Below are 17,478 nucleotides of genomic sequence, written 5' to 3'. Positions count from 1 at the left end.
AATACTGCTTAAAAAGAAGTGTTCTCTGCTTAAACGATTGTTACAATGGAGATTCTCTGTAGTTGTGCGCCAAGCTGGTTACACTAACACACGCAGAACACGACAGCTTTACGAAGAAATACTCAGTCTTCTAAGAGGCATATTTTTAATTTTATTTATTTCATTTAGGAATACTGTAGCCCTCACTTGAGGGCCATTACAGGAGAGGAATGGTCACCTAGTAGGCTACGTTCGCCACCCCGTTTCAAAGGGGATGCCAATAAATCATCATCATCATCATCATGGTTAAAGAAAACATAAATATCATCACCGACAATACAACAACATAAAGCACTGTGAAACATTAAGGTGGCAGTAGAGTAGAACCTCGATGACATGATCCCGTTACGTATGATTTTCCAGCGCCAAAAACATCGATCGAGAACACAGAATATTGAATTATGGGGTTTTACGTGCCAAAACCACGATCTGATTATGAGGCACGCCGTAGTGGGGGGCTCCGGAAATTTCGACCACCTGGGGTTCTTTAACGTGCACCTAAATCTAAGTACACGGCTGTTTTCGCATTTCTCCCCCATTGAAATGCGGCCGCCGTGGCCGGGATTCGATCCCGCAACCTCGTGCTCAGCAGCCCAACACCATAGCCACTGAGCAATCACGGCGGGTAACACAGAAAATTGACCCAATGGAGTTACGATAATTTTTCTTGTGGAGAACCAAGATAGCTGTGGAATCCTTGTAGGTCAAGATATTCACACATGCCTCCTGTACTCCTTGATTACACCTTGTCTCTGTCACTGCTGGTATATCTACTCAATCAAATGCCTTTTCATAATCTATGAAAAACATATAGAGAGGTTGATTGTACTCCGCAGATTTATCGTTTACTTGATTGATGACAGGGATATGGTCCATCGTAGTATATCTCTTCCTGAAGCCAGCCTGTTCTTTTGGTTGACTTAAGTCAAGTGTTGCCCTGATTCTATTTAAAGTTACCTTGGTGAATATTTTATACAATACTGAAAGCAAGCTAATGGGTCTATAATTCTTCATTTCTTTAGCGTCTCCCTTCTTATGGATTAATATAATGTTCGCGTTCTTCCAGCTGTCTGGTACACTTAAATTCGTCAGGCATTGGGTATACAGGGCCGTAAGCGTTTTGAAGCATGATATCTCTTCCTTCATTGATTAAATCAGCTCTTATTCCATCCTCTCCTTCAGCTTTTCCCCTGGTCATGTCTTGCAAGGCCCTTATAACTTCATCGCTAGGCATAGAAGCCTCTGTATCCTGTTCATCACTACTTCGAATGAAAGTAGCTTGGCGGATCTGGGTGCTGTACAGGTCAGTATAGAATTATTCTGCTGCTTTTACTATGTCATCAAAATTGCTGATGATAATATTTTGCTCATCATTCAGTGCATACATCTTGCCTTGTCCTATGCCAAGTTTTCTTCTGATTGATTTCTTGCTGCGTCCATATTTTACTGCTTCCTCAGTCTTTTCCACGTTATAATTTTGAATATCCCTTACTTTCTTATTGTTGATCAGTTTTGACTGTTCAGCGAATTCTATCCGATCTCTCGAGTTTCCCACTTTCATGTTTGTCGTTTCTTTATTAGGTCCTTTGTTATTTGGCAGAGCTTCCCTACTGGTTGCCTTGGTGCCTTACCTCCCACTTCAATTGCTGCTTCTGAGATCAGCCAAGTTACGGTTTCATTCATTACCTCTATGTTGTCTTCATTTTCCTGTTCTAAAGCTGCATAGTTGTTTGCGAGTTCCAGCCTGAACTGGTCTGATTTTAGTCTTACTGCGTCTAGGTTGGCCTGTTTCTTCTAGACTAATTTTACTCTTACTCTATTCAAATTGAGAGAAATCCTAGACCTCACTAGCCTATGGTCACAGCATTTGACCCTACCTAACACTTCTACATCCTGCACTATGCTGGGGTCGGCAGAAAGTATGAAATCTATTTCATTCCTCATTTCTCCATTAAGGCTTTTCCAGGTGCACTTCCTGTTGCTGCGCTTCCTGAAGAAAGTATTCATTATTCGCAGCCTATTCCTTTCCGCGAATTCTACCAACATCTCTCTAGCGTTCCTAGAATTGACGCCGTAGTTGCCAATTGCTTTCACCAGCCTGCTTTTTCTCCACTTTCGCATTGAAGTCGCCCATGACTACAGTACTGTGAGCTTGCACCTTTCACAGTGCGAATTCAACATATTAATAAAACTGTTCTATTTCTTCATCATTGTGACTGCAGGTTGGGGCATAGGCTTGCACTACCTGCATTCTATACCTCTTATCCATCTTTATCATGATGATCACGACCGTCTCATTAATGCTTCATCAATGTAGAATTCATCAATGTGTCCCGCTATGTCCTTATGGATTTGAAATCCAAACCCGAATTCTTTCTTATGTGGAAAACCTCTCCAGCAGAGGACGTGGCGGCCGTTAGTCAGCTCTGTATAAGCCTCACCACTTCATCTAACCTCACTAAGGCCAATAATATCCCAGACAATGCATGATATTTGCTCAAATAGCCCTGCTAAGCTAGCCTCACTTGAGATGGTGTGCGTGTTGAACGTTGCCAAGTTCAGATTCCAGTGCCGGCCTGTCCGGACCCGGAGATTCTTAGCACCCTCTGCCGCTTCGCAGGTATGACCGCCGCCTTGTTCAGGTACTCCGCAGCCGCTGGGGACTGAGGGCGATGGGTTGTTTGTAGGAGTCATGAGGGAGGTAGTCGCCGGAGGGGGGGGGGGTCATTTCTGTTCTGGTCAAGGAGTAACTTTGTTGAAGCTTAGTGGGCCTTCTTAATTTGGTTGCACCTGGACTAGTATAGCCCCACTAGCTATCGGCATTTTTTTGGCATGTGTCAGGCGCCACTCCTTGCCTGAAACGGTAGTGGACTGGAGGGCGATTCGAACTTACGATCTTCAGATTAGAAGCCGTGTGTTCTACGTCTTCTTCACGCCACCAGTTGTGTAGCCGTGTTTTATTTCAACAGACAAGTGTAACTCATGGTCATCTCTTTACACACGCAGAAAGCAGCCAACGACTGCACAAAATGCATGCGAGGGAAATACACTGCTGTCCATGAGGTGCCGCCCCATTTCAAGCACGCCTTGAAGAGGTACCTGTGCATGTCCACCTTGACAAAGGCCAGGTGAGTAGTCAACATGGCAGGCTGTCAGAAAAAGGGTGCACAACGCAGTAGGCGGCAGTAGAGTAGAACCTAGTTGATATGATCGCATTACTTATGATTTTCTACCGCCAACAATATCGATCCAGAACACAGAAAATGACCCAATGGAGTTACGATAATTTTTTATCAGTTCCTACATCCCCGGAAAACATGTTCTTTCAGCAGCAACATTCAGTACGTCGGCAAACTGCAATATTATGATATATTTTCCGGCTGCTAGATCCCACGTAAACAAGAAAATGCGCATGGCGCGCGCAATCGAGAACAGTAGCTGCTTGCCGCGGCAGCGTTACCGCAATTCTTGGCCGCCCGTCTCACGTGATAATGCCGGCACCCTTCATGCAGGTTCTTATTCTGATACCACAAAATCTCCTCCCGGGTCGTTGCACACCGCATTCACAGATACTGCCGCCGACTCTATTGCGATAATCATCTTCACCTATCTGTTTCACAGCTAGTGGTGCCATTTGAAGCACACTGCACACTTTTAGTAGGCGACAATCCAAAGCCACCGCCGTTCCCTACTGCAGCTTTCTCTTTCAAATGCAACATCGATACAGCGGTTGCCTCATAAGAGCATTTCCCGCCCATTGTGGTATATCCGTGCTGATGTGTCGTTGCGCTGCCTTGCTCAAGGTGGCAGGTTCGATTCAAGCCAGGGTAGTTGCATTTCAGCGAAAGAAAAAAAAAACGCTCACCTACTTAAGTTTAAAGTTTAGGTTCATGTATAGTGAACTAGAATACTAGGTAGCGGCGCGAATAGAATGGTGCACCAGCGCATTGACTGAGTCAATATCCGATAGCCAACGCAGATTGCGGTTGCTGGGCCTCTTTGTAGTTTAACATTAAAGTTTGGGAGAGATGTTTGTTTATTTAGCAAATGCTCACTCAATTTTTATGCCCGCTAGTACTAGGCACGTCACTTCGTCTTCTATGAAGTCGAATTATTCACGCTTTCATATAAGTGCGTATATTTACATGACGTTCATAAAATAAATTGTCTGGACTTGTGCCGGATCAATCAACTGTTCTAGACAAAGAAATTTTACGACATACGCACAGTATGTCAAAATTATGACCCAATTTTACTCGAATGTCAGCACTCCCACGACGAACAATTGACCAACGAAGCTGTCGATATGCAAAAACAAGGAGCAATACACACAATCCTTGGCCATCCGCTTGGCCAGCCTTGGCCAGTGCGTGGAATGGATGGGCCGATCCTAATATGTGTGGATTACCGCCTGCAAAACAAGATCGCATGAAAATGTGTGTCCGCTGCCTCGTATAGATGACGCCCTCTACGGCTTGCAAAGGTGCTGCGGACTTGTCGTTTGATTTGGAATTGCCGGTGGCTGAAAATTGCAGCGAGGATAAAGCTTTAGTAAAACTCGACGGCTAGTAAGAATTTAGCGCTGCTCCATGCGGGCAATTTAGCACGCCCAACACCGTTGAGCTCATGATGGAAACCATCCTTCGCAACTATGAGTGGAACGTGAGGCTGTGCTACCTTAATTACATTTGGTGTTCTTTTCTGAAACTACGATGTGTGCGTACGGTGAAACATTCCGTTGTCGTATGTGAAAAACGTCGCTGAAATTATATTCTATTCCGCTGTACGCTTGTAATTTGCATAATGAAATCTATGATTACAGCATTCCACCTGCCAAGTTGCAATATACTGTAAACAAATTTGACGAACTGAAGAGCTCCGGGCAGCTCTTACCGACGGCAACTCTTGACCTTGGTAAGTGGTGAAAATTCTGACTTTATGGGTGTTCTACGTGGACGTTTAATGTTTGTTTATTTAGCGAATGCTCACTGCATTTTTATTAAAGCCCGCTAGTACTAGGCACGTTTCTTCGCCTTCTAAGAAGTCAAATTATTCACGCTTTCATACAAGTGCCTATATTTACATGAGGTTCACAGAATAAATCGTCTGCACTATTGCCGGATCAATCAACTGTTCTAGACAAAGAAATTTTACGACATACGCACAGTATACCAAAATTATGAAGCAATTTTACTCGAATGTCAGCATTCCCACGACGAAGCATTAACCAACAAAGATGTCGATATGCCACAGCGTGGCACAATACGCACAATCCTTGGCCATCCGCTTCACCAGCCTTGGCCAATGAGTGGAATGGACGGGGCGATCCTATTATTGTGCATTACCACCTGCAAAACAAGATCGCATGAAAATGTCTATCCGCTACCTCGTATTGATGATGCCCTCTACCGCTTGCGAACGTGCTGCGGACTTGTCGTTCGATTGGGTATTGCCGGTGGCTGAAAATGGCAGCGAGAATACAGCTTTAGTAAACCTCGACGTCTAGTAAGAATTTAGCGCAGCTCCTTGCGGGCAATTTATCACACCCGACACCTTTGAACTCATGATAGAAACCATCGTTTGCAACTATGAGTGGACATGTGGCTGTGCTACCCCAATTACATTTAGTGTTCTTTTCTGAAACTACGATGTGTGCGTACGACTAACATTCCCGTTCTCTCATATGAAAAACGTCGCTGAAATTATATTCGATTCCGCTGTACGCTTGTAATTTGCATAATGAAATCTATGATTACAGCATTCCACCTGCCAAGTTGCAATATACTGTAAACAAATTTGACGAACTGAAGAGCTCCGGGCAGCTCTTACCGACGGCAACTCTTGACCTTGGTAAGTGGTGAAAATTCTGACTTTATGGGGGTTCTGCGTGGACGTTTAATGTTTGTTTATTTAGCGAATGCTCACTGCATTTTTATTAAAGCCCGCTAGTACTAGGCACGTTTCTTCGCCTTCTAAGTAGACAAATTATTCACGCTTTCATACAAGTGCCTATATTTACATGAGGTTCACAGAATAAATCGTCTGCACTATTGCCGGATCAATCAACTGTTCTAGACAAAGAAATTTTACGACATACGCACAGTATACCAAAATTATGAAGCAATTTTACTCGAATGTCAGCATTCCCACGACGAAGCATTAACCAACAAAGATGTCGATATGCCACAGCGTGGCACAATACGCACAATCCTTGGCCATCCGCTTCACCAGCCTTGGCCAATGAGTGGAATGGACGGGGCGATCCTATTATTGTGCATTACCACCTGCAAAACAAGATCGCATGAAAATGTCTATCCGCTACCTCGTATTGATGATGCCCTCTACCGCTTGCGAACGTGCTGCGGACTTGTCGTTCGATTGGGTATTGCCGGTGGCTGAAAATGGCAGCGAGAATACAGCTTTAGTAAACCTCGACGTCTAGTAAGAATTTAGCGCAGCTCCTTGCGGGCAATTTATCACACCCGACACCTTTGAACTCATGATAGAAACAATCGTTTGCAACTATGAGTGGACATGTGGCTGTGCTACCCCAATTACATTTAGTGTTCTTTTCTGAAACTACGATGTGTGCGTACGACTAACATTCCCGTTCTCTCATATGAAAAACGTCGCTGAAATTATATTCTATTCCGCTGTACGCTTGTAATTTGCATAATGAAATCTATGATTACAGCATTCCACCTGCCAAGTTGCAATATACTGTAAACAAATTTGACGAACTGAAGAGCTCCGGGCAGCTCTTACCGACGGCAACTCTTGACCTTGGTAAGTGGTGAAAATTCTGACTTTATGGGTGTTCTACGTGGACGTTTAATGTTTGTTTATTTAGCGAATGCTCACTGCATTTTTATTAAAGCCCGCTAGTACTAGGCACGTTTCTTCGCCTTCTAAGAAGACAAATTATTCACGCTTTCATACAAGTGCCTATATTTACATGAGGTTCACAGAATAAATCGTCTGCACTATTGCCGGATCAATCAACTGTTCTAGACAAAGAAATTTTACGACATACGCACAGTATACCAAAATTATGAAGCAATTTTACTCGAATGTCAGCATTCCCACGACGAAGCATTAACCAACAAAGATGTCGATATGCCACAGCGTGGCACAATACGCACAATCCTTGGCCATCCGCTTCACCAGCCTTCCCAATGAGTGGAATGGACGGGGCGATCCTATTATTGTGCATTACCACCTGCAAAACAAGATCGCATGAAAATGTCTATCCGCCACCTCGTATTGATGATGCCCTCTACCGCTTGCGAACGTTCTGCGGACTTCTCGTTCGATTGGGTATTGCCGGTGGCTGAAAATGGCAGCGAGAATACAGCTTTAGTAAAACTCGACGTCTAGTAAGAATTTAGCGCAGCTCCTTGCGGGCAATTTATCACACCCGACACCTTTGAACTCATGATAGAAACAATCGTTTGCAACTATGAGTGGACATGTGGCTGTGCTACCCCAATTACATTTAGTGTTCTTTTCTGAAACTACGATGTGTGCGTACGACTAACATTACCGTTCTCTCATATGAAAAAAGTCGCTGAAATTATATTCGATTCCGCAGTACGCTCGTTATTTGCATAATGAAATCTATGATTACAGCATTCCACCTGCCAAGTTGCAATATACTGTAAACAAATTTGACGAACTGAAGAGCTCCGGGCAGCTCTTACCGACGGCAACTCTTGACCTTGGTAAGTGGTGAAAATTCTGACTTTATGGGTGTTCTACGTGGACGTTTAATGTTTGTTTATTTAGCGAATGCTCACTGCATTTTTATTAAAGCCCGCTAGTACTAGGCACGTTTCTTCGCCTTCTAAGAAGACAAATTATTCACGCTTTCATAACAGTGCCTATATTTACATGAGCTTCACAGAATAAATCGTCTGCACTATTGCCGGATCAATCAACTGTTCTAGACAAAGAAATTTTACGACATACGCACAGTATACCAAAATTATGAAGCAATTTTACTCGAATGTCAGCATTCCCACGACGAAGCATTAACCAACAAAGATGTCGATATGCCACAGCGTGGCACAATACGCACAATCCTTGGCCATCCGCTTCACCAGCCTTGGCCAATGAGTGGAATGGACGGGGCGATCCTATTATTGTGCATTACCACCTGCAAAACAAGATCGCATGAAAATGTCTATCCGCTACCTCGTATTGATGATGCCCTCTACCGCTTGCGAACGTGCTGCGGACTTGTCGTTCGATTGGGTATTGCCGGTGGCTGAAAATGGCAGCGAGAATACAGCTTTAGTAAAACTCGACGTCTAGTAAGAATTTAGCGCAGCTCCTTGCGGGCAATTTATCACACCCGACACCTTTGAACTCATGATAGAAACCATCGTTTGCAACTATGAGTGGACATGTGGCTGTGCTACCCCAATTACATTTAGTGTTCTTTTCTGAAACTACGATGTGTGCGTACGACTAACATTCCCGTTCTCTCATATGAAAAACGTCGCTGAAATTATATTCGATTCCGCTGTACGCTTGTAATTTGCATAATGAAATCTATGATTACAGCATTCCACCTGCCAAGTTGCAATATACTGTAAACAAATTTGACGAACTGAAGAGCTCAGGGCAGCTCTTACCGACGGCAACTCTTGACCTTGGTAAGTGGTGAAAATTCTGACTTTATGGGTGTTCTACGTGGACGTTTAATGTTTGTTTATTTAGCGAATGCTCACTGCATTTTTATTAAAGCCCGCTAGTACTAGGCACGTTTCTTCGCCTTCTAAGAAGTCAAATTATTCACGCTTTCATACAAGTGCCTATATTACATGAGGTTCACAGAATAAATCGTCTGCACTATTGCCGGATCAATCAACTGTTCTAGACAAAGAAATTTTACGACATACGCACAGTATACCAAAATTATGAAGCAATTTTACTCGAATGTCAGCATTCCCACGACGAAGCATTAACCAACAAAGATGTCGATATGCCACAGCGTGGCACAATACGCACAATCCTTGGCCATCCGCTTCACCAGCCTTGGCCAATGAGTGGAATGGACGGGGCGATCCTATTATTGTGCATTACCACCTGCAAAACAAGATCGCATGAAAATGTCTATCCGCTACCTCGTATTGATGATGCCCTCTACCGCTTGCGAACGTGCTGCGGACTTGTCGTTCGATTGGGTATTGCCGGTGGCTGAAAATGGCAGCGAGAATACAGCTTTAGTAAACTCGACGTCTAGTAAGAATTTAGCGCAGCTCCTTGCGGGCAATTTATCACACCCGACACCTTTGAACTCATGATAGAAACCATCGTTTGCAACTATGAGTGGACATGTGGCTGTGCTACCCCAATTACATTTAGTGTTCTTTTCTGAAACTACGATGTGTGCGTACGACTAACATTCCCGTTCTCTCATATGAAAAACGTCGCTGAAATTATATTCGATTCCGCTGTACGCTTGTAATTTGCATAATGAAATCTATGATTACAGCATTCCACCTGCCAAGTTGCAATATACTGTAAACAAATTTGACGAACTGAAGAGCTCAGGGCAGCTCTTACCGACGGCAACTCTTGACCTTGGTAAGTGGTGAAAATTCTGACTTTATGGGTGTTCTACGTGGACGTTTAATGTTTGTTTATTTAGCGAATGCTCACTGCATTTTTATTAAAGCCCGCTAGTACTAGGCACGTTTCTTCGCCTTCTAAGAAGTCAAATTATTCACGCTTTCATAACAGTGCCTATATTTACATGAGCTTCACAGAATAAATCGTCTGCACTATTGCCGGATCAATCAACTGTTCTAGACAAAGAAGATTTACGACATACGCACAGTTTACCAAAATTATGAAGCAATTTTACTCGAATGTCAGCATTCCCACGACGAAGCATTAACCAACAAAGATGTCGTTATGCCACAGCGTGGCACAATACGCACAATCCTTGGCCATCCGCTTCACCAGCCTTGGCCAATGAGTGGAATGGACGGGGCGATCCTATTATTGTGCATTACCACCTGCAAAACAAGATCGCATGAAAATGTCTATCCGCTACCTCGTATTGATGATGCCCTCTACCGCTTGCGAACGTGCTGCGGACTTGTCGTTCGATTGGGTATTGCCGGTGGCTGAAAATGGCAGCGAAAATACAGCTTTAGTAAAACTCGACGTCTAGTAAGAATTTAGCGCAGCTCCTTGCGGGCAATTTATCACACCCGACACCTTTGAACTCATGATAGAAACCATCGTTTGCAACTATGAGTGGACATGTGGCTGTGCTACCCCAATTACATTTAGTGTTCTTTTCTGAAACTACGATGTGTGCGTACGACTAACATTCCCGTTCTCTCATATGAAAAACGTCGCTGAAATTATATTCGATTCCGCTGTACGCTTGTAATTTGCATAATGAAATCTATGATTACAGCATTCCACCTGCCAAGTTGCAATATACTGTAAACAAATTTGACGAACTGAAGAGCTCAGGGCAGCTCTTACCGACGGCAACTCTTGACCTTGGTAAGTGGTGAAAATTCTGACTTTATGGGTGTTCTACGTGAACGTTTAATGTTTGTTTATTTAGCGAATGCTCACTGCATTTTTATTAAAGCCCGCTAGTACTAGGCACGTTTCTTCGCCTTCTAAGAAGTCAAATTATTCACGCTTTCATACAAGTGCCTATATATACATGAGGTTCACAGAATAAATCGTCTGCACTATTGCCGGATCAATCAACTGTTCTAGACAAAGAAATTTTACGACATACGCACAGTTATACCAAAATTATGAAGCAATTTTACTCGAATGTCAGCATTCCCACGACGAAGCATTAACCAACAAAGATGTCGATATGCCACAGCGTGGCACAATACGCACAATCCTTGGCCATCCGCTTCACCAGCCTTGGCCAATGAGTGGAATGGACGGGGCGATCCTATTATTGTGCATTACCACCTGCAAAACAAGATCGCATGAAAATGTCTATCCGCTACCTCGTATTGATGATGCCCTCTACCGCTTGCGAACGTGCTGCGGACTTGTCGTTCGATTGGGTATTGCCGGTGGCTGAAAATGGCAGCGAAAATACAGCTTTAGTAAAACTCGACGTCTAGTAAGAATTTAGCGCAGCTCCTTGCGGGCAATTTATCACACCCGACACCTTTGAACTCATGATAGAAACCATCGTTTGCAACTATGAGTGGACATGTGGCTGTGCTACCCCAATTACATTTAGTGTTCTTTTCTGAAACTACGATGTGTGCGTACGACTAACATTCCCGTTCTCTCATATGAAAAACGTCGCTGAAATTATATTCGATTCCGCTGTACGCTTGTAATTTGCATAATGAAATCTATGATTACAGCATTCCACCTGCCAAGTTGCAATATACTGTAAACAAATTTGACGAACTGAAGAGCTCAGGGCAGCTCTTACCGACGGCAACTCTTGACCTTGGTAAGTGGTGAAAATTCTGACTTTATGGGTGTTCTACGTGAACGTTTAATGTTTGTTTATTTAGCGAATGCTCACTGCATTTTTATTAAAGCCCGCTAGTACTAGGCACGTTTCTTCGCCTTCTAAGAAGTCAAATTATTCACGCTTTCATACAAGTGCCTATATATACATGAGGTTCACAGAATAAATCGTCTGCACTATTGCCGGATCAATCAACTGTTCTAGACAAAGAAATTTTACGACATACGCACAGTTTACCAAAATTATGAAGCAATTTTACTCGAATGTCAGCATTCCCACGACGAAGCATTAACCAACAAAGATGTCGATATGCCACAGCGTGGCACAATACGCACAATCCTTGGCCATCCGCTTCACCAGCCTTGGCCAATGAGTGGAATGGACGGGGCGATCCTATTATTGTGCATTACCACCTGCAAAACAAGATCGCATGAAAATGTCTATCCGCTACCTCGTATTGATGATGCCCTCTACCGCTTGCGAACGTGCTGCGGACTTGTCGTTCGATTGGGTATTGCCGGTGGCTGAAAATGGCAGCGAAAATACAGCTTTAGTAAAACTCGACGTCTAGTAAGAATTTAGCGCAGCTCCTTGCGGGCAATTTATCACACCCGACACCTTTGAACTCATGATAGAAACCATCGTTTGCAACTATGAGTGGACATGTGGCTGTGCTACCCCAATTACATTTAGTGTTCTTTTCTGAAACTACGATGTGTGCGTACGACTAACATTCCCGTTCTCTCATATGAAAAACGTCGCTGAAATTATATTCGATTCCGCTGTACGCTTGTAATTTGCATAATGAAATCTATGATTACAGCATTCCACCTGCCAAGTTGCAATATACTGTAAACAAATTTGACGAACTGAAGAGCTCAGGGCAGCTCTTACCGACGGCAACTCTTGACCTTGGTAAGTGGTGAAAATTCTGACTTTATGGGTGTTCTACGTGAACGTTTAATGTTTGTTTATTTAGCGAATGCTCACTGCATTTTTATTAAAGCCCGCTAGTACTAGGCACGTTTCTTCGCCTTCTAAGAAGTCAAATTATTCACGCTTTCATACAAGTGCCTATATATACATGAGGTTCACAGAATAAATCGTCTGCACTATTGCCGGATCAATCAACTGTTCTAGACAAAGAAATTTTACGACATACGCACAGTTTACCAAAATTATGAAGCAATTTTACTCGAATGTCAGCATTCCCACGACGAAGCATTAACCAACAAAGATGTCGATATGCCACAGCGTGGCACAATACGCACAATCCTTGGCCATCCGCTTCACCAGCCTTGGCCAATGAGTGGAATGGACGGGGCGATCCTATTATTGTGCATTACCACCTGCAAAACAAGATCGCATGAAAATGTCTATCCGCTACCTCGTATTGATGATGCCCTCTACCGCTTGCGAACGTGCTGCGGACTTGTCGTTCGATTGGGTATTGCCGGTGGCTGAAAATGGCAGCGAAAATACAGCTTTAGTAAAACTCGACGTCTAGTAAGAATTTAGCGCAGCTCCTTGCGGGCAATTTATCACACCCGACACCTTTGAACTCATGATAGAAACCATCGTTTGCAACTATGAGTGGACATGTGGCTGTGCTACCCCAATTACATTTAGTGTTCTTTTCTGAAACTACGATGTGTGCGTACGACTAACATTCCCGTTCTCTCATATGAAAAACGTCGCTGAAATTATATTCGATTCCGCTGTACGCTTGTAATTTGCATAATGAAATCTATGATTACAGCATTCCACCTGCCAAGTTGCAATATACTGTAAACAAATTTGACGAACTGAAGAGCTCAGGGCAGCTCTTACCGACGGCAACTCTTGACCTTGGTAAGTGGTGAAAATTCTGACTTTATGGGTGTTCTACGTGAACGTTTAATGTTTGTTTATTTAGCGAATGCTCACTGCATTTTTATTAAAGCCCGCTAGTACTAGGCACGTTTCTTCGCCTTCTAAGAAGTCAAATTATTCACGCTTTCATACAAGTGCCTATATTACATGAGGTTCACAGAATAAATCGTCTGCACTATTGCCGGATCAATCAACTGTTCTAGACAAAGAAATTTTACGACATACGCACAGTTTACCAAAATTATGAAGCAATTTTACTCGAATGTCAGCATTCCCACGACGAAGCATTAACCAACAAAGATGTCGATATGCCACAGCGTGGCACAATACGCACAATCCTTGGCCATCCGCTTCACCAGCCTTGGCCAATGAGTGGAATGGACGGGGCGATCCTATTATTGTGCATTACCACCTGCAAAACAAGATCGCATGAAAATGTCTATCCGCTACCTCGTATTGATGATGCCCTCTACCGCTTGCGAACGTGCTGCGGACTTGTCGTTCGATTGGGTATTGCCGGTGGCTGAAAATGGCAGCGAAAATACAGCTTTAGTAAAACTCGACGTCTAGTAAGAATTTAGCGCAGCTCCTTGCGGGCAATTTATCACACCCGACACCTTTGAACTCATGATAGAAACCATCGTTTGCAACTATGAGTGGACATGTGGCTGTGCTACCCCAATTACATTTAGTGTTCTTTTCTGAAACTACGATGTGTGCGTACGACTAACATTCCCGTTCTCTCATATGAAAAACGTCGCTGAAATTATATTCGATTCCGCTGTACGCTTGTAATTTGCATAATGAAATCTATGATTACAGCATTCCACCTGCCAAGTTGCAATATACTGTAAACAAATTTGACGAACTGAAGAGCTCCGGGCAGCTCTTACCGACGGCAACTCTTGACCTTGGTAAGTGGTGAAAATTCTGACTTTATGGGTGTTCTACGTGGACGTTTAATGTTTGTTTATTTAGCGAATGCTCACTGCATTTTTATTAAAGCCCGCTAGTACTAGGCACGTTTCTTCGCCTTCTAAGAAGTCAAATTATTCACGCTTTCATACAAGTGCCTATATTACATGAGGTTCACAGAATAAATCGTCTGCACTATTGCCGGATCAATCAACTGTTCTAGACAAAGAAGATTTACGACATACGCACAGTTTACCAAAATTATGAAGCAATTTTACTCGAATGTCAGCATTCCCACGACGAAGCATTAACCAACAAAGATGTCGTTATGCCACAGCGTGGCACAATACGCACAATCCTTGGCCATCCGCTTCACCAGCCTTGGCCAATGAGTGGAATGGACGGGGCGATCCTATTATTGTGCATTACCACCTGCAAAACAAGATCGCATGAAAATGTCTATCCGCTACCTCGTATTGATGATGCCCTCTACCGCTTGCGAACGTGCTGCGGACTTGTCGTTCGATTGGGTATTGCCGGTGGCTGAAAATGGCAGCGAAAATACAGCTTTAGTAAAACTCGACGTCTAGTAAGAATTTAGCGCAGCTCCTTGCGGGCAATTTATCACACCCGACACCTTTGAACTCATGATAGAAACCATCGTTTGCAACTATGAGTGGACATGTGGCTGTGCTACCCCAATTACATTTAGTGTTCTTTTCTGAAACTACGATGTGTGCGTACGACTAACATTCCCGTTCTCTCATATGAAAAACGTCGCTGAAATTATATTCGATTCCGCTGTACGCTTGTAATTTGCATAATGAAATCTATGATTACAGCATTCCACCTGCCAAGTTGCAATATACTGTAAACAAATTTGACGAACTGAAGAGCTCAGGGCAGCTCTTACCGACGGCAACTCTTGACCTTGGTAAGTGGTGAAAATTCTGACTTTATGGGTGTTCTACGTGAACGTTTAATGTTTGTTTATTTAGCGAATGCTCACTGCATTTTTATTAAAGCCCGCTAGTACTAGGCACGTTTCTTCGCCTTCTAAGAAGTCAAATTATTCACGCTTTCATAACAGTGCCTATATTTACATGAGCTTCACAGAATAAATCGTCTGCACTATTGCCGGATCAATCAACTGTTCTAGACAAAGAAGATTTACGACATACGCACAGTTTACCAAAATTATGAAGCAATTTTACTCGAATGTCAGCATTCCCACGACGAAGCATTAACCAACAAAGATGTCGTTATGCCACAGCGTGGCACAATACGCACAATCCTTGGCCATCCGCTTCACCAGCCTTGGCCAATGAGTGGAATGGACGGGGCGATCCTATTATTGTGCATTACCACCTGCAAAACAAGATCGCATGAAAATGTCTATCCGCTACCTCGTATTGATGATGCCCTCTACCGCTTGCGAACGTGCTGCGGACTTGTCGTTCGATTGGGTATTGCCGGTGGCTGAAAATGGCAGCGAAAATACAGCTTTAGTAAAACTCGACGTCTAGTAAGAATTTAGCGCAGCTCCTTGCGGGCAATTTATCACACCCGACACCTTTGAACTCATGATAGAAACCATCGTTTGCAACTATGAGTGGACATGTGGCTGTGCTACCCCAATTACATTTAGTGTTCTTTTCTGAAACTACGATGTGTGCGTACGACTAACATTCCCGTTCTCTCATATGAAAAACGTCGCTGAAATTATATTCGATTCCGCTGTACGCTTGTAATTTGCATAATGAAATCTATGATTACAGCATTCCACCTGCCAAGTTGCAATATACTGTAAACAAATTTGACGAACTGAAGAGCTCAGGGCAGCTCTTACCGACGGCAACTCTTGACCTTGGTAAGTGGTGAAAATTCTGACTTTATGGGTGTTCTACGTGAACGTTTAATGTTTGTTTATTTAGCGAATGCTCACTGCATTTTTATTAAAGCCCGCTAGTACTAGGCACGTTTCTTCGCCTTCTAAGAAGTCAAATTATTCACGCTTTCATACAAGTGCCTATATTACATGAGGTTCACAGAATAAATCGTCTGCACTATTGCCGGATCAATCAACTGTTCTAGACAAAGAAATTTTACGACATACGCACAGTTTACCAAAATTATGAAGCAATTTTACTCGAATGTCAGCATTCCCACGACGAAGCATTAACCAACAAAGATGTCGATATGCCACAGCGTGGCACAATACGCACAATCCTTGGCCATCCGCTTCACCAGCCTTGGCCAATGAGTGGAATGGACGGGGCGATCCTATTATTGTGCATTACCACCTGCAAAACAAGATCGCATGAAAATGTCTATCCGCTACCTCGTATTGATGATGCCCTCTACCGCTTGCGAACGTGCTGCGGACTTGTCGTTCGATTGGGTATTGCCGGTGGCTGAAAATGGCAGCGAAAATACAGCTTTAGTAAAACTCGACGTCTAGTAAGAATTTAGCGCAGCTCCTTGCGGGCAATTTATCACACCCGACACCTTTGAACTCATGATAGAAACCATCGTTTGCAACTATGAGTGGACATGTGGCTGTGCTACCCCAATTACATTTAGTGTTCTTTTCTGAAACTACGATGTGTGCGTACGACTAACATTCCCGTTCTCTCATATGAAAAACGTCGCTGAAATTATATTCGATTCCGCTGTACGCTTGTAATTTGCATAATGAAATCTATGATTACAGCATTCCACCTGCCAAGTTGCAATATACTGTAAACAAATTTGACGAACTGAAGAGCTCAGGGCAGCTCTTACCGACGGCAACTCTTGACCTTGGTAAGTGGTGAAAATTCTGACTTTATGGGTGTTCTACGTGACGTTTAATGTTTGTTTATTTAGCGAATGCTCACTGCATTTTTATTAAAGCCCGCTAGTACTAGGCACGTTTCTTCGCCTTCTAAGAAGTCAAATTATTCACGCTTTCATACAAGTGCCTATATTACATGAGGTTCACAGAATAAATCGTCTGCACTATTGCCGGATCAATCAACTGTTCTAGACAAAGAAATTTACGACATACGCACAGTATACCAAAATTATGAAGCAATTTTACTCGAATGTCAGCATTCCCACGACGAAGCATTAACCAACAAAGATGTCGATATGCCACAGCGTGGCACAATACGCACAATCCTTGG

The sequence above is a fragment of the Dermacentor silvarum genome, chromosome 1 (genome assembly GCF_013339745.2).
Source record: "Dermacentor silvarum isolate Dsil-2018 chromosome 1, BIME_Dsil_1.4, whole genome shotgun sequence".
NCBI classification, from domain to species: domain Eukaryota; kingdom Metazoa; phylum Arthropoda; class Arachnida; order Ixodida; family Ixodidae; genus Dermacentor; species Dermacentor silvarum.
This window is presented reverse-complemented; position numbering follows the sequence as displayed.